Raw genomic sequence first — 27,008 nt, 5'->3', positions numbered from 1 at the left:
TCAGTGAGGGGCTGTGTGTTCCTAGATTTGTCTTGAGGCATGGAGCTTTCTGGGTACAGTACTGCTGCAGAAGCCTCAATGATGCTGATAAAGGTGGAGGGTTTATTTATGTACCTGTAATTGACACTCCTGCTTACAATGCCACACCATCATCTTACACACAATGCTTCTCTGTTTCTGTTCTGAAGCTCCTCTGAGCTCCCTATTGTCTCCAAAGTCCATGAGCAGAGTTTTCTTCCCTCTTAATGCACCTTAATTCTGTGAAGCACCAGACTCCAGCCAGGACATTGCCAAACCCCTCCCCATATATCCTCTGGTTTGACATGAGATGCCAACAACTATTTCCACAGGATTGTTTTCCAACTAGTTTTGTTGTTTATTGTGGTTTCATTATCTCCAATTTCCCCAGGCTTAGTTACAAAACTAGCATTTGATAGTGTCAAAAGGCCAGTGAAAGCCAACATGTAAATCCCGTGTGTTTTTTTTTGTTTGTTTTTTGTTTTTCCTGCTAACCACAAGGCTGCCATGCTACCACAGAAGAGAATTTGGTTTGTAATCTGTTTCTTATAAACTCATGCTGACTGCTATTTATCTCCTTGCTGTTGATCTGTTGTTTATAGATATTTTAGAACCATAGAATCATAGAATGGTTTGGGTCGGAAGGGATCATAAAGACCCTCTAATTCCAACACCCCTTCCACCTGAAGGGACACCTACCAGTAGACCAGGTTGCTTAAAGCCCCATTCAACCTGGCCTTGAACATTTCCAGGGATGAGGTACCCACAACTTCTCTGGGAAACATGTTCCAGTGCCTCACCACCCTCTGAGTAAAGAATTTCCTCCTAACATGTGATCTAAATCTCCCTTCTTTTGGTTTGAAACCATTCCCCCTTGTCCTGTCGCTACACTCCCTGATAAGGATTACCTCCCCAGCTTTCCTGTTGGCCTCCAGTAGGTACTGGAAGGCTGCTATAAAGTCTTCCCAGAGCTTTCTCTTCTCCTGGCTGAACAACCCCAGCTCTCTAAGCCTGTCTTCATAGGGGAGGTGTCCTTGTGGTCCTCTTCTGGATTCGTTCTAATACTTCCATGCCCTTCTTGTGCTGGGAGCCCCACACCTGAACGCAGTGCTCCAGGTGGGGTCTCACAAGAGCAGAGCAGAGGGGGAGAATCACCTCTCTCACCCTCCTGGCCACACTTCTTTTGATGCAGCCCAGGTTATGGTTGGCTTTCTGAGCTGCAAGTGCACATTTCTGGCTCATGTTGAGCTTCTCATCAACCAACACCCTCAGGTCCTTCTCCTCAGGGCTGCTCTCAACCCATTCTCCACTCAGCCTCTATTTGTGCTGGGGATTGCTCCAGCCCAGATGCAGAACTTTGTGCTTGGCCTTGTTGAACCTCATGAGGTTCAGGCCCACCTCTACAGCCCACCTCTACAGCCTGTCCAGGTCCCTCTGGATGGCATCCCTTCCCTCTAGCATGTTGACCAAACCACACAGCTTGGTGCCATTGGCAAACTTGCTGAGGGTGCACTCAATCCCACCATCCATGTCACCAACAAAGATGTAAAATAATGCTGGTCCCAATACTGACCCCTAAGGAACACTGCTCATTGCTAATCTCTACTTAGAAACTGAGCCATTGACCCCAACTCTTTGAGTGTGACCATCCAGCCAATTCCCTACCCACTGAGTGGTCCACCCATCAAATCCATGTCTTTTCAATTTAGAGACAAGGATATCATGGGAGACCTTTTCAGAATTTTGATTGATGAATAGTACCACTTTACAGGTTTAGGACTAAGTCCTCATTTTTATTTTTCTGTGGTCTCTAGTACCTGATCTACCCTTTACACATTCATAAAAGTAGAATGAATTCTATTAAGGGTATCAGAGCCTCAGCCTTCCAGCTTAGCTTTTGAATGTCAGGACCATGTACAAAATAAACTCAATTTATTCCAAAGAAATTTGGTACTAGTCTAATTTTAGTTCCTCAGCCCATTTAATTGGAACATAGTCCAAATACAGGATGGACCAATATTCTAATTACCTTTCCTTTCCATCTCCTTTGGTGAACAGCTCTCCTGTCTTGCCCTACAAACTCGACAATCAAGAGAAAATAACAACCTAAGAAAAGTTTGTTCAGTACAGCCAAATTATGCATGTTTTAGTGCATCATTTAGCCTAACAATTGAGATAGCTACTGCCATAATGCAAAGTCTTTATCTTGTAAAAAATTCTAAGCAATTGTTGTCTTATTGAAAGCAATTTGGCCCTCCACTGTAGTAATTCTCAGTAAATAAGTTCCATGCAGCAAAAAGAATCAATTAGGTTGAAGTAACACTTTCCAACCAGAGTGCAAAATGGCAGTGCTCTGTTGCGTGCTGTTGACAAATGAAAAAGACACCCACAGGCTAACTGCATACAAAGTTAAAATACAATATTGAACTACTGGGAAAAATTGTGCCTTTTCAAGTATGTGCTGCCACTTCAGCAGTGTTTGTTCAAAAGTCATTACTAACCTTTGGCATCTCATCTGGGCTACTGAACACTTGCCACTAGGGTTGCATTAATATTTGAACAATGGCAGAACATTAAAAAAAAGCTAAAAGTCGTGATCATGAAATGGAAAAGCCAGCCAAAATCTATGGTAGTCATCAGCAAAATCAGTAGCATATTTCAGACAGGTATGAAAAATAATGTGTTTACTGGTATGCTGCAAGAACTAATTTTATGACACTATCCTAACGTCAAATTAATCCTTGTGCTAAAGTTCTTTTAACTTTTAGCTTAACTTTTATTTTGAAAAGCTGTTTTGTTTCTCAAGAGACTGATAGCATAGAAGACTTTTTTTTTTTTTTTTTTTTTTTTCCAACAGGAAAAATCAGCCTTTTTCTTGAAGGAGGATTTATTTATCTGTAAAAGCAGAGAAGTCTACATTGTAGGCCACTAATCTGACCTCACTGTGAACGTCTCCCATTAGAACCAGTGGAAAGAAATGGACACTTTTGCTGTAAGATTATTCAAATATATTTCAGAGCCCCATCATTAGGATGATGGGATCAGACCTTCAGTGTGTTTGTCTTTCTCCATGGGCCATAAAGGAGTCCAGTCAGCTAGCTCTGAGGTAAATGTTCACAGTGTAGATATTTCCCTTTAGAAGAATAAACACTTCCCTTAAGTGTCATGATTATCTTCTGACCATTTATAACTAATGGGGAACTATTTGCAAAAATGTGGCTGGAACATGTTCCCAAGGTAGGTGTCAAACTTTGGAATTGCCAAAGCAAACCATATTGCTAAAAGGGTGTTTTTCACTTATGTTTCCTTGCTTGTTTGCCTTCAATGACTGTTTGTCATTCAGGCTGGATCACAGAGAGCCCCTTTCCCTGTTCAGTTCACATTAAGTCATTAAGCATAACTGTCTGTTTGAGACTAATTGGTATTTTTTTTAAACTGCCACAAATGCTCCCTGTGTCCTAGATCAGGAAGGTGTGGGTAGAGAAGAGCCTCAGTAAAGCGGCTGTGGCCCTTCTCACACAGGGAGGCAGCCCAAGACATGGTATGGGCTGAGCCTTCAGCACATAAGCCATGGAAACAACCAGACTCAACAGGGCAAAAAACTTACACTTCCTTTAAGATTATTTATTTTCAGAAGCACAAAAGAGACAGGAAAGACTTCAAAGGAGCTTTGTCTTACAGTCCAATGTTTAATTAACGGCAATTAGAGTTGACAGAACGCGGGACTTACAAATTACACTAAATGAAGTTAGGATGAACTGGATCCTACCACTGGCCCTAATCCAGCAGGGAGAGAGTCTAGGTTGGCCCAAAAGCCAGGGTGCATTTTTCCCTTGTATTTCCAAACAAAGGTATGGTTAGAACAGAGAATGGGGAGGACCAAATCCCATTTCCCATTCCCGTGACTCAGGGACAACAAAATTCCAGAATAAATGTGGTCTGCACCTACAAAGGTGCCAGGACTAGAAGAACTGGTCTTGCAAGGCTGAGATTCATTGTCAAAACTGGCTACCAAGGAGACTGGTCCCCTTTTCATTATAGCCTTCTGTCACAGTCCTTAAGGATTTTGTCAAACTCAAGCTAGCACAGAGACTCAGGGATCTGGCTTGTGCTTCCCTGTCTAGGCTATGTCAAGAGTGTTGGTGTTCCCCATACAGCAGTGTTTGCTTGCATTTTAAAGCATAAGTAGGAAAAACCTTCTTTGCTATGCCAGTAATAGAAAAATGACATTAACTCCACTCAGTCAAGTTATGAGGTCAGGTCAAGCCCACAATTAAAGGTTGAATTGCAGCACTGTAATTTGGAATTTTTCTACAGTATGTAGGCATATTTAGGATGGGTAATCAAGACTAATTTAAATTGTATGTTATTTTAACATGCTTCTTTTGGAGTTTATGAGTTTACTTCTGTTGAGTAATCCAGGACAGAGGCAGCAGGGCAAAGGAGAGGAGAGAAAAGAAGAGGAGAGGGAGGTGAGGGGAGGAGTTGCTATTCTTCCCCTGCTGCCCCACTGAAATGAAAGCTATTTTCCTTTCAGTACAAAGGCTGAAGTTACTCCATTGCCTGGGAACAAGAGGCTCCTTCTATGTCCATTAATCCCCTTCCACATTTGCAGACCTGCAGCTGAAAAAGGCTGGCTGTATATCCATCAAGTCTAGATTTGGGGTAAAAGTGAAGTTAAATCCAAATGCTAAATTAAAGGTTTAAGTCTTGAATTTGTCACCAAAGAAACTCTGACAAGTGGATCTTCCACTGGATCTGAAGAAGAAAAGCTAGTCTTGTTGTTTACCTTCGCTGGGGTCAGGGCTAGGAAAGTGTATTTACAAGTTGAATTTATCCACTCTCTGCAACTTCTGATCCTGCTTTGACCTATTTTCAATGTGGAAAGATTATGGTTTCATTTTTATCTATCTGAAGACACTCCTAGGAGATATAAAGCACCACTGCAGCACTTGCAGCTTGAGATAGTCATGGAAACAGTAGACTGGGAGAGGCAGTTGCAGCAGGCAAGAAATATGCCAGGGTAACCAGTGACAGCTTTCATTTCTCTGTATGTCCTTGCTCTTTGTGTAATGGGTTCAGCGTCAGGAACAGATCCTGACTCTGGTTGGATCTTAATGCTTCAAGAATTGCATATTTATAAACAAAGGAAAAATATGAAAAATATACACATGAAATCTTTACTTCATGTAGTGAAAAAAGTGATGGAAACCTCTTTTACTGATGATAAAAGTGATCCCAAATACTCCTTTTTGTGTCAATTGTTGATATTTATGCAAATTAATGGTGCTTAAATATTAGACTAAGCGAAACAGTTCATTGCAAGATACATTGATAAAAAATGTGTGTCTATGGTACATCTATGTGCCTCAGTGCAAACTCTCTCTCCTTTTTATACACACAATTTGCAAATATGTTTTTATACATACATTATCCCACATGGCAAAAATCTGATTTCCAGTGATGAATTTCTCCCTAACTCTCACCTTTAGTTTTAAAACTTTATGTTTTAATTGTTTTCAGAGTCAATATTACCTTAGCATTTAACATATTACTGAAGATGTTTCTTTCATTATTGCTTGCCTTGTAATGTTACATATTTACTTAAAAAGCATATATCCTTAAAGGTCTTAAAATTCCTTTTTATGAAAAATAGGATTTTTGAAAATGGTCTTTAGAATTTTGTACCTACGATAAAGCTGAGCTAGATAAATTGTTGCTATAAGTCCTGGAAATTTGACTAATAAGAACAAAATATAAAGATGATCGGCACCTCAAAGTTTTTGTATAACCCCCAGAATGAATATGAATGTAGAGCATTTTCTAGCCCCATATGTAAAATGACTCAAAGGTCATGCTTCTATTTCTCTCCCAGCATAAGCTGTTAATGACAATTTTCTTAGTAACCCAACATTGTGATTAATGAATTGCACCTTATTTTGTTCCCATTTTACATATTCTGTCTCATTCACATCTGAGGTTGGGAATGAAAAAGCACTTGGAAGATGCTAACTGCAGTGTTGGTATCAGGGTGGCTGGCAGTGTTCAGCAGCAGGGAGCAGTTGGGTGAGGTACAAATGGCTGCTGCCGGGGCTGCTGCATCCTCCTGGTTTCCACAGGGAGAGGTGTCCCGTGCAGGTCACTGCGTCTGCAAGCCTTAACCCTTCTGATCTGGATTCAGAAAGGTATTTGTGGTTGCACAATAGGTGTTTTGGATGAAGCTCCAGTCCTACCATGATGACTTGCAGACCACCTGCTCCTGCGTGGGCTCCTCTCCATGGGCTGCAGCTCCAGCCCGGGGCCTGCTCCTGCGGGGGCTCTCCATGGGCCACAGCCTCCACCGGGCCGCAGCCTCCTCCAGGCCACATCCACCTGCTCCACCGGGGGCTCCTCCACAGGCTGCAGCGTGGAGATCTGCTCCATGTGGGACCCATGGGCTGCAGGGGGACAGCCTGCTCCACCAGGGGCCTCTCCACAGGCCACAGGAGAACTTCTGCTCTGTGCCTGGAGCACCTCCTGCCCTCCTTCTGCACTGACCTTGGTGTCTGCAGGGCTGCTTCTCACTCCTCTCTCCCAGCTGCTGTCACACAGCATATATATATTTTTTTCCCGTTTCTTAAATTTGCTCTCACAGAGGCAAAAACAACATCGCTTATTTGGCTCTGTTCTGGGCAGAAGTGGGGCCCTTCTCTAACATGGGGCAGCTTCTGGATTCTTCTCGCAGAAGCCACCCCTATGGCCCCCGCTACCAAAACCTTGCCATGTAAACCCACTACACCGTGACAGGGGATGCAATACTGGCTGCTGTGACACACTGTTGGCCTGCATATGTTTGCTTCCTGGGGACACAGCAGTAGTCCAGAAAAAGACAGGCTTGTGCATTTTTTCTCATGAGTTATGTGCGGATAGAAAGCTATGGAGGGTTTTATACTATATCTAGCACAAAACATAAACAGGTAGGTAGTCTAATACTGCGTTTAAAGCTAGGGTGATATTTTTCCAGGACCAAGAACTTAAAGTTAATTTTTTTTTTTCCTTTTCAGTTTACTCTGAAACTTCTGAAAAGCTGCAAATATTGGCTGATATTAGATGATATTTCTTGAATACATATTAGGGATATTTCTATGCAGTTTGTTCATGAAGGGAACTCATACCCTCTTCAGCTATGGAGAAAGAATGACGGTGAGTTTTTTGAACTACCTGTCCATTGTTTCTGAACTATTAATCTCCCTCTGTGTCTGGGCCAATTCTTCTGCCATGGCTGCAGATATAAATCTCCTGTGTCATTGGAGCTATGCTGGTGTATAAAAGTAGCAAGAAGGGAGAGGAAATAAAGCCTGGTCACTGGAGCTGAAACTGAGTCTCTTTCTTTCCCCTTATTCTATATTTGCAATCACAATTTTTAAATTCAGTGCAACAGACCACATTACAGAAGGGTCTTGAAAAGATATTTTACGAACTCGAAATGATAAGTAACGAAATAGAGAAAATTACTCCTAGAAAAGAGACTGTCAAGCTGGAACAAGCAATTCTTGGTTCCCTTTCCAGTAGTCATTTCATGACTTGGACATCAATTTATAAAATTCATAGCTGCATTTTAGCACAGATGACAAGACTGTTCTAAAATTTTTTAGAGCATATAGGGAACTCTATAAGCAGAAGTACTTTTCCAGCATAAAAGGAAGGGACCTTGCACCTTGTAAGATTTGTGTCTGCATGTAGGTAGTTGCTATGCTGCCTTCCCCTCCATGGAGCAGAGCCAGTGTTGGTGATGCAGGGAGGCCTTGTGGAAAGCACGACAGAGGCAGAAGGCCACGTACTCCCCGTGACTCATCTTATCTTCTTGCTCACAGTGTCCTCGCGCCACAGTCACACTCTTTAATTTTTCATTATTCATAGCGAGAGCCCTCCGAGATTATGGAGAGAAATACAAAGAAGTAGTTTTTGATAAAAAAAAAATCAGATAAACTTAAAAAGATTAGGAATAATAGCAGTCTATTAATAAAGGAAAAAGAGAACCGTTATTTTACAGATTAATTCCAGGTCTCTCTGAGAGGATAAATGTTCCCCACTGTACGTCTTCATTGCTCAAGCCATAAAATTAGGATAATTTCATAACACTTAGGCTAATAAATGTTAGTGTTTCCCTCAGAAAACAGCAAGTAATACTGTCAAAATAATAAAGGTGCTTAAAAAGTCACGTAAACCAAGTGACCTGTGCTTAACTTCAGCATTTTGTCTCTGGAGATTTTGTCAAAGACAGTGTTATTTCCTTTATTATCATTTTGCCTGCTTAGATAGCTTCATAGGTATCTTATAATTCCCACTTGATCACACAAGATCACCTAGTGTCAAGGTGCATCCAGAAAGCCTTGCTGACAATCCAGCACTGGGGCCTTACGTACAGTGCATGTCCCAGAGCTCATCCAGCAGCTTCTGGAGAGGGGTGTGCTCAGTGCTAGGTGGTGGGTTTGGTTAGGGAGGTGGTCCTGGAGAGTATAGGACATCCCGGGGCAAATATCCTGGGGCGTCCTGAGGCAGGTCACGGGTTGAGGAGTGCCAAAAATGTATCAATTTATCTACTCATTAAGTATGAAAGAGGATATGTACAGACCTGAGTAAAATGTGCAAAAAGTATTGTATTCAGTAACAGATGGACACTTGAAAGATTTATAAAGCCTCCCCCAGCCTTGAGTAGAGAATCTGAAATACAGATTATTCAGTTTGGATGATAAGAAGTTCATAGTACCAGCAGGTTATAGCTTCAGTTTTGAGGAAGCAGATTATCTTCTTCTTGCCCATACTGAGAAATAATACTCAGTGGTAGCTAACCTCACGTCAGATTCCTTGTGATGTTCCTCTTGATTTCCCTTGGCTTCTTTGAATCTTCCCTCTCCTGTTTTTATTACGATTTCTCTCTGCTTTCCAGGGCATTATTTTATCTTTCCTCTGGCTCTTATGTAGGGGTCCCTCTATACTTTCTGTCTGCATCATACTCTCCAGAAGGGTTCCTGCGGATGAAGAATTGTCTTGGTTGTGTGGATGGACAGAAAGGTTTGTGTACTTTAGATGCTAGAGCATGTGACCTAGAAATTTAATTCTCTGTCCTAGATCTGGCCTGTCTGCCTGTCATCTCTTGGGAACACTCCACTGCCATTCCAAGCTCAATATTTTAAAAACAAATTTCTTAGTTCTCTTCCTAACTCCTCTCCATTGCCACTTTCTAACTTTCTTCAGATGATCTCATTGTCCTGCATGTCACTTAGCCTTGTTACCTGGCTGTTGCCTGAATTCGCTCTCAGCTCTCACATCAAGACTATGCGAGACTTCTCCCCACAACATGTCAGAGATACAGCCTTTTTTATCCATCCACGCAACTGAAATTCTTGACTAGGGTCTAAGATGTCACTTCACATCTCTAGCAAAGGTGGCCTTTCTACCTCTTAACCATCCAGAATGCTGCTGTACACCTGATTTTCCCAACCTACCACCTTAACTCTAGTGCTCTTGTCTTTATAAGTCCATGTTAACCCTTTAGTGTACTCTTCTTTCCACCCTTTTTTCAAGTTTTCTTCTTGTGATCTATCACTTCCCAGCATCTAAAAGTCAACTTCTGATTGGCCCCACTACCACTCTCCGTCACCTGTCTTTTACCTTTTCAAACAAATATTTTTATTTTTATATTATTTTTCCTTTCCCTGTTCTGGTCTTTGGAAAAGGCTGCCCCATAAAGGTCCTTTTTATTCCCCATCAGAGCCTACCTCAACATTCTCCTTGGCTGCAACATCTATAAAAACTGACAATGAATACACTTCTACCATTCTTGTACCACTGCCTGTGTTGATCGTCTCCTGAAGTCCTTCCGCATCTCCAACTAACTGCATTCATTTCCTCTCACATCTTAAATTGTAGATCCAACAGGTCAGAAATTATGGGTTTATTCTGTGTTTGTCCAGCACTGCGATGTATGCTCAAAAAGTAATTGACCCTTGTGTCAGCATCTTATCAAGGCAATTTTAAAAAGGGCACTTTCAGTCCACCCCTTATCACCAGGATTTTTGCTAAAATTAATAGCTGAGCTAGACAACTGCTAAAGCAAGAACTGAAAATGGAGTTGGAGTCCTACAATGCAGGCTCAGACAGCACTGAGGAACAACAGACATGTCATTCAATTAATTTTCCTACTGGAAGCAAGCTAGGTATACCTAGGCCAGCACTAGAAGATAGTTCTCCAATCAACATTAAAAACTCCCTACAATGCCACCTACCTCAAGGAGGAGATTCCACAATACAGCTCTGAACTATCATCCCTTTCGTTTCTATTAATATCAGCTCTGAACATCTCTTTCTGCAGATTAAGCCAGCAGCAACTTTTCCCGTCTTCTTCAATTGGCAAAACAATCCCTTTGATTGTGGTTTTTGTAAAAAACTTTTTAATATATTTTTAAATGGTCTTTGTTCTCACAAAAGATTATATAGATTGCATTCTACAATTCCCTAATCTTTCTTGTTTCTTTCTTCTGGACTGTTTTTCTCTTTCACTAAATTTGTTGTCCAGGGAAGAATGCAGCAGTCCATCAGTGACCTAACCAGTACCAAGTAAATGAGAATAACATCTTCCTGTAATGACTTATATTAATACATCTGTGAATGTCATCAGCCTTTTTTAAGGCAGGATCATATTGCTAATTCATATTCAGCTCACGGTATACAATGCCCCCAGGGCCTCTTCTCGCAGAGCTGCTGCTTCACCAGTTATTCCTCATTTTGTATTTGTGCATTTGATTTCTCCTTGCTAAGTGTATCACTTTGCACTTGTCTTTATTGAATTTCATCTTATTGATTTCAGTTCCTTCAATTTATCAAGACCATTTTGAATTCTTATCCCGTCCTTCAAGGTGCTTACAACCCCTTCCATCTTGGTACCAAGCTCAGATTTTACAAGCATACAGCCTGTCCTATCATGCAAGATGTCATTGACAGCATTTCATAGAATCATATTCAGAACGGACCCCACTAGAAGTCACAGAATCACAGAATGGCCGAGGCTGGAAGGCACCTCTGAAGATCATCTTGTCCAACTCCCCTGCCGAGCAGGATCACCTAAAGCACGTTGCACAGGATGGCATCCAGGCAGGTTTTGAATATCTCCAGAGAAGGTGACTCCACAACCTCTCTGGGCAACCTGTCCCAGTGCTCTGTCACCCTCACAGTAAAGAAGTGCCCCGTCATATTGAGCTGGAACCACCTGTGCTTCAGTTTGTGCCCGTTGCGTCTCATCCTGTCGCTGGGCACAACTGAAGAGTCCGGCTCCATCCTTTTGACACCCTCCCCTCAGATATTTATACACATTGATGAGGTATCTCCTCAGCCTTCTCTTTTCCAAGCTAAAAAGGCCCAGTTCTCTCAGCCTGTCCTCATACGACAGCTGCTCTGGTCCTCTAGTCATCTTAGTAGCCATCCTCTGGACTTGCTCCAGTAGTTCCATGTCCCTCTGGTACTGGGGAGCCCAGAAGTGGACACAGTTCTCCAGGTGTAACCTCACCGGGGCTGAGTAGAGGGGGAGGATCACCTCCCTTGACCTGCTTGCAACACTTCTGAGTGCAGCCCAGGATACCGTTGGCCTTCTTGGCCACCAGGCCACATTGCTGACTTATGGTCAGCCTGCTGTCCACCAGGCCTCCCAGGTCTCTCTCTGCAGAGCTGCTCTCCAGCAGGTCAGACCCCAGCCTGTACTGGTGCTTGGGGTTATTCCTCCCTAGGTGCAGGACCCTGCACTTGCTCTTGTTGAACTTTATGAGGTTCCCCTTGGCCCAACCCTCCAGCCTGTCGAGGTCCCTCTAAATGGCAGCACGGCCCTCTGAGGTATCAGCCACTCTTCCCAGCTTTGTGTCATCAGCAAACATGCTGAGGGTGTACTTGGTTCCATTGTCCAGGTCATTGATGAACAAGTTGAACAACACTGGACCCAGTACTGGCCCATGGGGGACACTGGTATCTACAGGCCTCCAGCTAGATTCCACACCAGTAAGCACAACCCTCTGAGCTGTGCTACCCAGCCAATTGCCAATCAACCTCACCATCCACTCATCTAGGCTGCACTTGCTGAGCTTGTCTGTGAATGCCCTCCTATACTGACAGAGAAACATCTATAACTACTCTTTCAGGAATGTTTTTCGACTAGTCTTGCATCCATTTTAAACTACTATTATCTAGACCATGTTTTCCATGAAAATATCATGTGAGACTGTCAAAAGCTTGAACAACTTCAATACTGCATTTGTGTTTTGCTTAGGACCCCCGTCAGGGAAGAAAGTTAAACCAGTCTGAAATTGTTTGTCCTCATGAAAATACCCTGACTCTTTCCTGCCATCTTATTCTTCTCTAAAAAGAGAAATGGACAGCTTAAGAGTTCATTCAGAAACTTGTGTGAATGTTTTGGGTGTAGCATTGGTGTGAGGGCCAGTCCTTGACAGGCAGGTCAGGGAGTCCTTGACAGACAGGTGTTACATAGACCACGAGTGAGGCAGCAGTCCGGGAGGCTGCAGCATTGCTGATCCCATGTTGCAGGAACCCTGTTCTCAGAAGCCCTTCAGAGACATGGCACATGACCAGAAATACCTGTTTTAGCACAGCAATCCAAGGAAAATGAGACTCACCTTCACAGCATGAGAAAAGCTACCAAAAAAAACCCCTCACCCAAAAAACAAAAACAAAAAACCCTACCTGTTTAAAGATGCATTCCAAGAGTGACGTTATGGCCACACTACACTGGATTGATGCTTTGGGTGTTGTGACACAGGTGTACCCCCTGTGTCACAGTCCCGTCCTTGATGCAGAGCTGCTTTCTTAACTACTGTTTGTGACTTGGTTTACTTTTTCCACAGGTATCAGACTGGCTGCTTTATCTAATAATGTGCAGGACAGGATAGAGTCAGGGCTTCCCTTATCCATCATTCCTTTCTAGACTTTCTATTGAGAGCAGCCCTGAGGAGAAGGACTTGGGGGGTGTTGGTTGATTAGAAGCTTGACATGAGCCAGCAATATGCACTTACAGCCCAGAAAGCCACACGTATCCTGGGCTGCATCAAAAGAAGTGTGGCCAGCAGTATGAGGAAGGTGTTTCTCCTCCTCTGCTCTGCTCTTGTGAGACACCACCTGAAGCACTGCGTTCACCTCTGGGGCCCCCAGCACATGAAAAACATGGACCTGTTAGACTGTGTCCAGTGAAGGACCATGAGGATAGTCAGAGGGCTGTGTCACCTGGAGACAAGCTGAGAGATCTGGGGTTGTTCAGCCTGGAGAAGAGAAGGCTCTGGAGAGACCTCATAGCAGCCTTCCAGTGCCTGGGGGGGCCAACAGGAAAGCTGGGGAGGGACTCTTAGTCAGGGAGTGTAGGGATAGGACAAGGAGTAATGGCTTTAAATGAAAAAAAAAAAAAAATTAGATTAGACATTAGGAAGAAATTCTTTACTTTGAGAGTGGTGAGGCACAGGTTGCCCAGAGAAGCTGTGGATGCCCCATCCCTGGAGGTGTTCAAGGCCAGGCTGGATGGGGCTTTGAGCAACCTGGTCTGGTGGGAGGTGTCCCTGCCCATGGCAGGGGGGTTGGAATTAGATGATCTTTAAGATCCCTTCCAACCCAAACCATTCTATGATTCTATGATTTCTTCTCCCATGTACCTGATACGGGTGATGTACCTGATATATCTGCCTGACCCTTATAAGCTGTATAGCCTACAGAGGGAACCCAGCCTACAATGCCATAGACCAGAAAGCAAAGGAAAATGTGGCTAATGTATTTTTGATATTGCATATATCCACAAAGGCTCTAGCTCTCAGCAGTGAAAAGTTCAATAGCACTGGAATAGCTTTTGAGCAAGGGCTGAAAAACTATGACTACCTTCTAGAAGGTTAAAAAAAAAAGCTGTAACATATAATCAGAAGGAAAATGTAAATAAATGGCAATGTCCATTTGCATGTGATGCAAAATTTCAGAAAAATAATATCCCAGTTGAACTGAGATGAATTAGAAAGAAGAAAAGGTCAAGAAACAGTTTGAAGCTGCACCTTGTTGCAGCCTGTTGGGAAGAGTGAAGGGGTAATTAAACAGTCAGGCAGATAGGCTGACCAGAATATTAAAAATTTAAAGAAGTAGTAAAATTAATGCATTTCTGAGATTTAATGCATAATCCAGCTTTGTGGGATGTATGAAAACAAAAAACCAAAAAACAACAAAACAAAACAAAACAAAACAAAAACCACCCGTCCAGCTTTGTTGTTAGATGTAAAACAGAAATAATCTAGATATTAAACCAAGATAACTTTAAGTCATAAATAAATATTTTTCAATTTAAACCAAACACTTCTGAAAACATACAGTCACTTTATAATACATGTTTTTAAAGGGAGTGGAGAGTTGGGCAAAGATAAGTAGAAAGAAACTCCTTCTAGACCTTGTCCTTGTGGACCCAGGAGTTGGACTTGATGATCCTTGTGGGTCCCTTCCAACTCAGGATATTCTCTGATTCTGCGATTCTATGACATTTCACACAGCCACAGAAATGGCCACAAGAAAGCTCTCAAGCAGATTCACAGAAAATAGACCTGTCAGGGCTACAGGAGGTCATCCAGAGCATCCCCTGCCTCGAGGCAGAATCTTCTACCAAAGCCCATTTTGAGAGATGTCAGCCTAACACCTTCTCAAGCCCCTCACCTCATTGTGGGGTCTCTTTGGGTTCCCCCAGCAATTGACTGCTACCCTTCACTGACTCTAATGTTGTAGAGGTTTTCCTAATGAATAGCCCAAACTTTCCTGTCTGTAGTTTTCTACTACTTTCAGTCACAGTCACAACAGACATTAAGAGCAATTTGCACTGGATACAGCTGCCAGCCCCTACAGTAGCTGTCAGTGTTGTGCCTTTCACAGGCATGCTGTCAGAAGGAGTGCTGAACATGGGGTAGTTATAAAACCTATCATCACAGGGACACAAAACTCGGTAGATCAGTGATAAATGCTGCAGTTGCTCTTATTTTGGATCACCACAGTCTCAAATGCTGAAGCTAATTTGATGACATGGGAACAAAAACTCCTTTATTCTGGTCAAAGTAAGAGACACTATACTACTTGGGTAGTCTGAGGTGTTTTGTTGTTTTTTTTTTTTTCAGTGAGACATTTTGCCCTGGTGAAATCTCATTTTGCTCTGTCTTATCATTGATCCTTCCTCTTGTTATTTCACCATGGCAACATTTTATCCCCATTACTGAGCATACAATTAAGATTTTAGATTTCTAATTTCAGACTGCAGATGTACTGATGGATATGAAGCACCCATGCCTGAGATGTAGTATGTGTGTTACATAGGCAGATCCTCTGCATCGGAACAGTATATTTGCTTCCTAGGTGATTACACTGCCATGACAATATTTTCCTCAAACACTGAGAAAGCCAGAAGAGAAGTGGAGGGCAGTGAAGCAAGGAAGAGCATGGGAGTGGCAGCAGAAAGGCATATGGGGTGGGAGGTCAGTTGTGGGTAGGGTTAAGTCAGAAAAGAGAAAGGCAAGTAAAGACAGGGAGAGTGGTAGAGGGTCCAGAGAGAGCAGGGCAGAGATGGAGCAAGGCAAAAAAGTGGGACACAAGATGGAATCTACTGGGAACACAGCAGGGTGGAAAGAAAATGGTGAGGGCAAGGTAAGAACAGTCTCTTTGAGTGATGGAAAAAAGGTGGCTTGAGAGAAGGAGTGAGACTGGGAGACTGGTCAGAGAAGAGGGTGGAGGGAACAGGCAGTTTGGAGGGAAGGAGGCTGTCAGGTAAGGGAACAGAGCAGGGAGGTAAATAGTGAGAGTTTTCTCCTCCCAGCTATAAGCAGAAATTAAATGCTACCAACATCTGAGTAGCCAGTATCTGCCTAGGCATCTGACTTTTCAACCTGAGATAATTGGATATGATGGTGGCAGGCTTCCTCAAATATCACAACACTTATGAAATATAACTCTTTGCAATTTAAAAATCAGCCACATGTCTTGAGGGACGAGCATTATCCTGGAAGTTTGCAAGATATGAAGTTGGCAATAAGAATGTTGGCAGAGAAAGTATTTCCACCCTGCTTGAATTCTCCCCTAAAAAAAAAAAAAATGTAATAAAATGTACTAAAATGCATGAAACCTAATCACATAGCTACTTATTTGTATTCAGTAACCAAATCCTTCTGTGAGAGCTGTTATTAAGTGCACAGAATCCCATAATGCTCTTTAAATATCATGTGCAGAAGCAGCAGCAAAGTACAGAGGAAGTGAAACTGCTGTCTCATGGCTCTCCCTCTTTTTATCAACCCACTGCCTGGTACAGATTGCAGTGGTGGTGTTTGAATTTTGCCTGTGGATCCTAAGCAGCAGGAGATTGCCTTCTTGCTGTCCTCACTGTTCATGGGGGAAGACAAGCAGACAACATAGGCAGCTCCAGGGGAAGTCTGGCTTGTCAACAGTGTGGTCACTTTCAGGCTACACTTTGGAAAGCAGTTTATTAGCAATTCAGTCACACCATAGCAGGATCACTGAGGGACAAGGAAGACTGTAGGCAGAAAAGATGAAAGCAAAATGAAAAACAATAGAAAAAAAAAACCACCACAAATGGTGTTGGTTGTTGGTTGGTTGGTTTAGTTTGGTTATTTTTTTGTTTGTTTGCTTGTTTTTATCCCATGCAAAAGCTCAGGTTTCTTTAGTCCAGAAAAGAAAGAAATACAGAAACCATGGGGTAAACTGTGTCCATGAAAGCCTGAGTTCTAATTAGGCAGGATTTCACTGAGGTTCACTCTGCATATTTTGCTATAGCAGTCTATTTTACCATGAATCATTTTGATGCCATGACATTGCCATGATACATCCCAATACTTCATTTTTCATAGCCTTATGGCCATACCTCAGACAGCAAGGATTTTCCTGGGGTTATGCTGAGGCTGTCTCTGCACTGGGGGCGATGAGCCAGCTATGGTCCAGCCACGACTTGGACCCCTGCCATGACCTGGACCCAAGCATCTGCATGGTGCTTAGGAGGACAGTGGGGCTGGCAAGGTCACGGTTGCCTCTGCCCCTTTTCTCTTGGCCTCTCTGATCTGGAGTTGAAAAACCACAACTGATGTGCTCTCCCTGCAGAGACCCCTGGGGCACGCTGGAGACAGATCCCCATCCTGAAGGTGTTGGTGGGCCCCTGCTCCCCCAGGGTGCCCAGTGCGCAGGTTGCTAAGTCTCCAGAACCTCTGAGCAGTGGAGCTGAAGGTAGAGAGAAATGTGCAGGGCCAGGACGGGATGTTCCCCATCCTGCAAAGGCTGGCTGTGCCTTAAGAAGCGTGTGGGTGGGGGGCTTTGCCAGCTGTCCCTCTTGTGTCTGCTTTGTGGGAGGGAAGGATCGAGGGCAGCCAGCAACCCTGGGATAATCCCCAGTGCAACTTGAGGGGGCTGGGACATGGCTCCTCATGTGTGCTGTGGGTAAGAAGCTGACAGCTGTCTACTTTGATAAAGCTGAATTTCATAAAGGAGCCATCTTTCTGCAGGTTACTGCTTTGTATATGAAAGTGTCAACAGCAGCTAAGAATGCTTTGCCTTCCAGACATAAGCAATACTAGGGCTTCCACGTTTACATGCTTTTAAAAAAATGGATTTTGATGCATAAAAGAAAGCTACAATCCATGAAAATTACTGCCCTGAATTTTGTGTCCCCATATCCTATTAAACTTAGAGATACACAAGAGCTTCTCTTGGGGAGGGTGGGGAAAACCCAAACAAGCTCAGACTGCCTAGATGTGAATTGCATTTTCTTTCTTCTTTTTGACTTTGTGAAAGCCTGCTTGTCACTGGGAAGAGGAGTAGTTTATCTTCAGCTGTCCTATTTATGTTACAAGAGTGTGACCAAGAAATCAATGCACTTAGCAGAAGAGAAAGGTACCACATTGTAACTAGGTCATAAGCACACTATCTCTCTTTTGCCTTGAAGCCCTGCTCTTCTCTCTTCTATTTTGTTTTTTCAGAACCAAAATGCATTGCTCTTTGAAAAACTCCATCCCAAACTTCTCAATGATTTGTACTTTTCATTTTCATTTTCATTTTCATTTTTGTTTGTGAGCACTGGTGCATTGGCTATTACAGGTCGTATGTAAAGTCCGTCAGAAAATGAGAGAAATAGTGAGCATTAAGGCACTGTCTTGCATGCCTCCTCTTATAAATAATCCAAATAAAATATAATTCCCATGATTCTTGTTGAACATGTAGGCAAGGATCAGATAACCCTTTCTCTGGTAATCATAATCCTTATTGATACTTATATATAAATGTGCTTGTTGTTTTAAAGGGCTGAATACGCATTCAAGTGGTGCAATCTAAGGCATTGTTGATGAGGAGAAAGACAAAATGATCGGCAACAGAGCAAGACACCTAGCAATGCCCCCAAATTCTCCCTCTCCCAAGAGCTTTCACAGCTCCAGCACAAGGCAGTAGATGGGTTTCAGTACAGGCCCCGTCACACTGTTCCCCCCAAACCACCCCCATGATCATTCCCACTTGTGTAAGTGCACTGCTGGACATAATGCAAGGTCCAAGGAAACCCTCAGTGGACAGTGAGGTAGGCAAACAAAAATATTCAGTCATTCCATGTGTTTTGATTCTTCCAGTCATTTCAAGCAAAGGTAGTGGTAAATAGTGTGATAATTAAATTCCCAGAAGGTAGTAAGTCAAAAACTGCGGCAAAGGACTGCCATGGTATCAAAATGCCGCAGCAGTGAGATCAGAGATTAGATGTTACTTCCAGAATGTAAAAAAGTGAAATTCATTTTTGCAACAAGACTTCTAATATGTCTGAACAAAACTAATCACAAACAAGGATATTCAGTGCAAGGAGAGACCCATGTTTTGCAGCAGTAATGACAAAGGAGAATTTAAAGTTAATGGGCAGCTAATCAGATACAAATTTCTACTGTAAGACATCAGCAAGAAGGCTGTAGCTGAATTTTAAAATCCTTGCTTCTTTGCCCACATAAAGTCTTATGAATTCCAATAGTAATTACAACTTTTCATGGGCACATGGCTTCGGTGGTGGGCACAGCGCTTTGCATGAAGGGGTAAATCACATTGCTTACAGGAGATGTTTCAGTTCTTAATGGCCACAATCTGATTGCTGCCAAAGGCAGGGTTTATGGGGGGGACAGTTTGGATGATAAAGTCACTATTTCCTAGCAAAAGGTCCAATACAGGAGTATCTGAGCACACGAGTATCTGAGAAGTCAGCAGGTGTGTAGGGAGGCCTGTTAGTGCTGGGGGACATGGAGGGGATGGGTGAGGGCGGGGCATGAAAGGCAGGAGGAGGGGGAAAGACATGGTCCTTCTGACTGTTAGTCCTGGAGATAAACTGTTAGGCTGTGGCTTTTTTGGTTTATTCTAAAGAACGAAGAACTTCCTTTACCCAAACTGAAAGCTCAAAAGGAAAAGGGCTTCTTTCTCCTGCTGAATGCATGTACAATAACTTTGATGGAGAATGTGTTTCTTCGTACAAGTTCCCAGGCATGGAAAGAGGCAAACTCATGTACATGCACTCTTTTAGTCATTGCTCATTGCTACAGTTTATGATCAAGTGCACACAAGCTGTTCTTATTTTCACAACGGAGGCCATCAATGAGTCCTGCAGTTCAGTGAGGGAAACTATATTTCCCTTTATGTGGCAAAGCTCTGAGGTATTTTGATACATTCTTATCTTGAAACCCTTTCTTTCTTTCCTTCTTTCTTTCTTTCCTTAATACAGAAGTATTTATTGCTGCAAAATTAATCATACTTGACAGGAATTTCTATAAGCCCACATAAAATATTTTTTTTTCTCGTTTATGTCTTTAATGGAAAAATTCCACTGAAAGCAATTAAGTAAATATTGTGGCTAAAAGTAATGGAGAAAGTAAATTCTGGCTTGATCTAATTTAACAGCACTACAATTATAAATGTTTAAATAAGGATCATTTTGAAAGAACTGTTTTGTCTACAGTAGCATTCATGCTGTCCTTGCACTACAGTGTTTTTTATGGTACAAGTGCTGTTCCTACCTCAACTGTTGAGTAACTGTGTGCCAGATCACACAGCCTCTCCTCAGCTGGCAGTGCCTCTGTCAGGTCAATAAAACTACACAGGGGGAGGCAGGTAAAATTCCTGCTTGCCTGCCTTTGGCCCTGTACTTTCAATGTCCATTTATTCATTTACTGCAACTCAGTTATGGCTGGGCTTATTGGAACAGGGATTTCTACCATGGGGACTCATGGCAAGAGGCTACTGTATACCTAAAATCAGAATAAAAAGAGAATGAAGTTTAATATATATATATATATTTCATAAAATTGCATAATTGAATTGGGCTATGTCTTTAAGCTTTTCCCAAGAAGTCTGTGAACTAGAAACCTGCTTTAAAAAGTGAGAGTCCTGCAGACCAGGGGCCTCTTGGAGCAGTGGCTTCAAAGAAACACTGACCTTGGAAGAACCATGTCACACATTACCTAAAGGACTACCCAATTCAGCTCATGTTTGATTATGTTCATGAGATTTTCTTGGTGCATATTTTCCTTTGACTGGGGAAAACGAGACTTTTGGTTAACTAAAGCTTTTCTTTTTGTTGTCTGTCTTAAAACCCACGTGATGAATGCCCTTCAAAGGTGAGTGCTTCTAATTCACAGGCTCACTTTCATCATGTTCAAGGGCTTTCAGCTGTCCTTTGTCATTGCAAACCAAGCAGGTGAAGATGGAGGTGCTGGGGCAGGAGGAAAGGTAAAGCTTAACCTTGCACATATGTAACCTAGAAATAACATTTTTAAAAATCAAAACATACCTTTTGAAACTACAGTTAAAGTGGATAAAGGACTTTTTACAAATTATATATAATATTTTGCTGGCTGCTGCAGGTGGAAGCTGAAAGAGAAAAGAAAATGATGTTTGATAATAGAAAAAAAAGTCTATATTCCATGCAAAGAAGGTGTCTGAAGGAAGCAGGGGGCATCACACTGATAACAACAAAGCAGAGTTAAGAAGACCTGCCTATAAGGATCAAAGGAAAGATCCCAATCCTAAGTAGGTATCCTAGCGCTATCAGAATCTAACCTTTGCTTCCCACAGATTTTGTATGAAAACATGCCTGATACATCCGACCCTTTTGGATTTTAAATTGGAAAGCTGCCGTGAGTCAGGGTTATTCTATCTAATTTTCAGGTTCCCCTGCTGGAGAATGTATAGAGGGTTTGTGAACTCCACTCTCACCTGTGTCTGAGCAGGGTGAGCATGTGGTGCAGAGCTGCTGGCACCAGTCTGAAGCAGCCCTGGTCCCTTCTACACCAGATTCTTTGAACTGCCTAGGAATGGAGGTAGGAGACCAGATTATGGCTGACTGATATTAAACTACAGATGCTGAAGGAAAGGAAGTTTCTGAGATCATACTTAGTGGATGCGCATGCATGCACACTCCCACGTGTACCTTTCTCTTCTGTAGCTTGGCTTCATACAAATCTGACATTGCGAAGAAGGAGCTCCCAGAACTTACTAATGAGCATAAAACAGAGGAGGAAGTGTCCCTTCTGAAGGAAAAATTGCAGTTCCTCACATACTCACATCTCAAGCCTTACCTACCGAACAATCTGCACAGGAAGAAAACTGTAGCAGTGCTGCAATAAAGGAAGGAACCCTTGGAATCTCTAGACCCTTTTGGACACTAGAGAAGTTACTCCAGCTGTATGGCAGTCAGAAATGTCTCTTGTGGCTCCACCGTTAAATGCAGAACAACCTGCTTTCCTCTGCAAAATAGGAAATGGTCCAGAACAGAAAAAAAGTCTGTGAATGTTTCAGTTCTTTTGCTCTGCTCCGATGTCCTTTATTGTACAGCAGCAGCTCAGCAGCATCTCCATGGAGGACTGTCATGGCATGACAACCTTCCACTATGAGAACAGTAAGTCATACTTGTACACTGGCCAAATATGGTGAGATTTGCTCTCTCCAGAGATTTTACTTATGCTGTCTAATATGTTAAATAATTGCCCCAAACCTACTGGAATTACAGCTTGTTTCTGCATAGTTTTTATTTTTTTGGACAGTGAATTTGTACACATCCTCTCCTCCATGCTTTCAGGTGCCTTCACTTTAACACCTCCAAACTCTGAAAAATTAGACCAGTGTTTCCATAGCAACTTTAATCCTTATTTGCATTACAATAAAATTATTCATTCAATGTTCACTAGGCCCTACAGTCTAAGCTCAGCATGAAGACCCTTTGGTCTGTTGAAGTCCCAGTCCTTTGCCCAGATCTCCAGACACAGTTAGGGATATTGCACATATATTTATTTCACAGAATCACAGAATCATCTAGGCTGGAAGAGACCTCCAAGATCACCTAGTCCAACCTCTGACCTAACACTAACAAGTCCTCCACTAAACCATATCACTAAGCTCTACATCTAAACGTCTTTTAAAGACCTCCAGGGATGGTGACTCAACCACTTCCCTGGGCAGCCTGTTCCAATGCCTAACAACCCTTTCAGTAAAGAAGTTCTTCCTAATATCCAACCTAAACCTCCCCTGGCACAACTTTAGCCCATTCCCCCTCGTCCTGCCACCAGGCATGTGGGAGAATAGATCAACCCCCACCTCACTACAGCCTCCTTTAAGGTATCTGTAGAGTGCGATAAGATCACCCCTGAGCCTCCTCTTCTCCAGGCTGAACAACCCCAGCTCCCTCAGCCGCTCCTCATAAGACTTGTTCTCCAGACCCTTCTTCAGCAGCTTCATTGCCCTTCTCTGGACTCGCTCGAGCACCTCGATGTCCTTCTTGTAGTGAGGGGCCCAAAACTGAACACAGTACTCGAGGTGCGGCCTCACCAGAGCCGAGTACAGGGGGACAATAACTTCCCTAGTCCTGCTGGCCACACTGTTTCTTATACAAGCCAGGATGCTGTTGGCCTTCTTGGCCACCTGAGCACACTGCTGGCTCGTATTTAGCTATCAACCAATACTCCCAGGTCCTTCTCTGCCAGGCAGCTTTCTAACCACTCATCTCCCAGCCTGCAGCGCTGCTTGGGGTTGTTGTGCCCCAGGTGCAGGACCCGGCACTTGGCCTTGTTGAACTTCATACAGTTGGCCTCAGCCCATCGGTCCAGCCTATCCAGATCCTCCTGCAGAGCCTTTCTACCCTCAAGCAGATCGACACGTGCGCCTAACTTGGTGTCGTCTGCAAACTTACTGAGGGTGTACTCGATCCCCTCATCCAGATCATCGACAAAGATATTAAAGAGAACTGGCCCCAGTACTGAGCCCTGGGGAACTCCACTAGTGACCGGCCTCCAACTGGATTTGACTCCATTCAGCACAACTCTTTGGGCCCAGCTACCCAACCAGTTTCTAACCCAACAAAGTGTACACCAGTCCAAGCCAAGAGCAGCCAGTTTCTCGAGGAGAATGCTGTGGGAAATGGTGTCAAAAGCCTTACTGAAGTCAAGGTAGACCACATCCACAGCCTTTCCCTCATCCACCAAGCGCGTCACTTTGTCATAGAAGGAGATCAGGTTCGTCAAGCAGGACCTGCCTTTCATAAACCCATGCTGACTGGGCCTGATCGCCTGCTTGCCCTGCAAGTGCTACATGATGACACTTAAGATAATGTGCTCCATGAGCTTCCCTGGCACTGAGGTCAAACTAACAGGCCTATAGTTTCCCGGGTCTACCCTCCGGCCCTTCTTGTAGATGGGCGTCACATTTGCTAGCCGCCAGTCGACTGGGACCTCCCCTGATAGCCAGGACTGCCGATAAATGATGGAAAGCGGCTTGGCCAGCTCCTCCGCCAGTTCGCTCAGCACCCTCGGGTGGATTCCATCCGGCCCCATCGACTTGCGTACATCCAAGTGCTGTAGCAGGTCGCCAGCCATTTCCTCATGGATTGTGAGGGCCACATCCTGCTCCCCATCCCCTTCCACCAGCTCAGGGTACCGGGTATCCAGAGAACAACTGGTCTTGCCGCTAAAAACTGAGGCAAAGAAGGCATTAAGCACCTCAGCCTTTTCCTCATCTCTCGTCACTAAGTTTCCCCCTGCATCCAGTAAAGGATGGAGATTCTCTTGTATTGTATTTCCAAGGGACAAAAATTATTGGCTGAGTCAGGAATGAAATTGTTTCAATGTTCAAATAATTATAGCGAAAAGGTATGTTTTGTAGAGTTAGTTCTGCTTTTTAACCATTGAGGAGGAAAAGGAATTTGTTTAAAGCTGTAATTGCTGAGGAAGTCTCTGGAAAGAAAACAGATATTTCTATCAGATAATCGGTTTTGTTGGTATACTGGGGTCCTTGGAAGTTTATTGGAGCTAGTAACTGTCTAATTTAGTCAATTGTCTCATATAACAGCATGTATTAATTTGAGAGTTTAAGATAAATTTTTTTAATTTTTTTACTAACCACACCGTCTTCTCAATTGACTACATATCCATCCAACACATCCAGAAATATCTCCATTTTAAAAGTATGAACTGGCTGAGCTGAAAAATATGTGTTTTCAGAGACAGTCTCTAAGCATATAGTCAGACACTTCCAGAGAGATCTCCTTTTCAAAACATTTAGTGGCATTTTAGCTACCAAGCTGATGCTATTTGCTTCATTTGAGCTGATAGGTGTTTAGTGCTTTAGAAAATTAAGACAGTTATTTGAGTGCCTAGCAGGGAATAAACAGCATAATTTTAGACATCCATTTTTAGAATCTTGTGTCTTGGTTTGAATCTTATGCTGAATATAGGAGAGGATATTAAAATAAACTTGTAGCTTGCCAGGAAAATGACTTTTTAATGAGGACTTGTAAATTCAGAAACTACCTATGTCTTTCTGAAAAAAAATATATTTAGATATTTATAAAAAAATGATATCCTACAGAAACAGGAACACAAATCCTTATGTCTTGGAAAGCATCTATGACTGCAGAGGCGAAATCAGATCATAGCAAAGTGCTGTTGCCTAAGAACTGAATAGCTGTTCATTGCAGTGACTCTCCCACTGATTGGTTGGTAGGTGCACAGAAAGAGGCAGCCTTCAGGTGTCCTGCAGAGGAAGTGTCCCACTTTTTGCTTGGTGGTGGGGGTTGTTTCACTGACACTCTCTTACTGGCTCCATCTGATGAAATGCTATGGCAGCCTGTGTGTTCGGCTTGCCAGGAAGGAATATACACTAGACCCTGTCCATAGCCATCATGCCAGTTCCAAGGACAGATTTTAACCCATTGATTATTCATGTTTTATTCATTATTCATGTTTTAACAGGTTGTCATGACAATGATGGCTGCTAAATACAAGGCAAAAAAAAGCAGATAGTGCTGGAGGATGTTTGAGTGATGAGATGCTTGTATCACTCATCTACGGTATTTCCAGTGGCCTAAAGTGTCCAGAGACATCGTTACCTGATGCTTTCTGCAATGTGTCTAGAAATATACAGTCTTGACTGCCTTGGTGGTTGGTCTTGAATCATGGCTGCTGAGGAATAGCTGCTTGATTGGTTTAGTTCTTGCTGTTTTGGTCAACTGCCACAGATAATCCCCTCCGAACCAAACTATGACAACCCTCACAAATCTGTTGGCTTTTGCCATCCCTTGGGCTCATCTTTCAAATGTAAAAGTAAAAATGCTCTTCCCCCCAAACCCCCCAATTCAGAAAACACCTTTATGCAGGAATATTGCCATGTACTAAGTGATCATGGGATTGCTAGTGATGCAGCAACAAGACTGCCAGCAGTGGATCTAATAACACATCCCAGCAGGCTAAAGAGCCTGAAGAGCCAGCTACAAATTGACAGGATAACATTCAGCTGGCAAGGAACCGATATTGTTTTGGGGCTTGCCATGATGGTAGTGATTTATGTCGTGTCTATGCAACTGCTATCAACTTTCCAGACAGAGCTGAAAACAAAACCCTCACAGGGAAAGGTCCTGCTGAGAGCCACAAATGGGGTAGGAGTGGGCTCTAGGGAAGGAAGAGAAATCAAATGCTACAGCATTTTAATTAAGTTTTATGCAAGTACTAAACAATGAGAATGTACCTTATTTTTTACAATATTTATCACTGTACTTTCTGATACCAGAGTGGGGTGGGCTGATCTTGGCCAGCTGCTGGGCACCCACCCAGCCACTCTCCCACTCCCCCTCCTCAGGAGACAGGCACAGAAAAGAAAATGAAAAGTCTTGTGGGTTGAGCTGAAGGCAGGGAGGTCACACCCCACTGCATTGAAGAGCCAAATGGAAGCAGCTGTGTCCAACACAGGGCAGCCCCAACCTCCTCCCACAAAGGCCATCCCTGCAGACCACCTCTGTGAAAGCCTTGACAACAACACCCAATAAACAGCTAAACTATTCCTTTTTAAATAATATTTTTGGCTTAGTATGCACAAACCTAATTTACCTGCTATTATCTCTCCCTCTCATATACACTTAAAAATGCCAACCAGTGTATCATATCTTAAAGTAGTTGTGCCAACTACATTTCTGGAGGGTTGCACTGGCAAATGTATTATTTTTTTTGTTTCGTTTTTTTTGAGTACTTATGCCATGTGGTACACCAGTTTAATAAGATACATTTACAGAGCAGTGCTGAAAACAAGGAAATTATCAGAAGTGTAGCTAGATAAAGGCCAATTTCTCAGTGCTCTGCACGTAATCAGCTTTTAATGTTGTGTTGTGTCTTCTGCCTGAACCTCCAGGACTTTGTCTTGATTTCTCTACTAACTTAAATGACAGGTGCTTTACATCATTCCTTGGTCAAATGAACCAGCTTGTACAAGCTGACACAGGTCTGTAAAGACCATAGAGGAGATCAGGAAAGTGACTCTATAGGATTTTGTATCTTCTCTGCTATAGGAGTTGAGCTCTCAGGGTCTTTCCCTTTCCCTTTCCCTTTCCCTTTCCCTTTCCCTTTCCCTTTCCCTTTCCCTTTCCCTTTCCCTTTCCCTTTCCCTTTCCC

This window comes from Cygnus olor, chromosome 1, assembly GCF_009769625.2.
Source record: "Cygnus olor isolate bCygOlo1 chromosome 1, bCygOlo1.pri.v2, whole genome shotgun sequence".
Lineage (NCBI taxonomy): Eukaryota > Metazoa > Chordata > Aves > Anseriformes > Anatidae > Cygnus > Cygnus olor.
Note: the sequence above shows the minus strand (reverse complement) of the source record.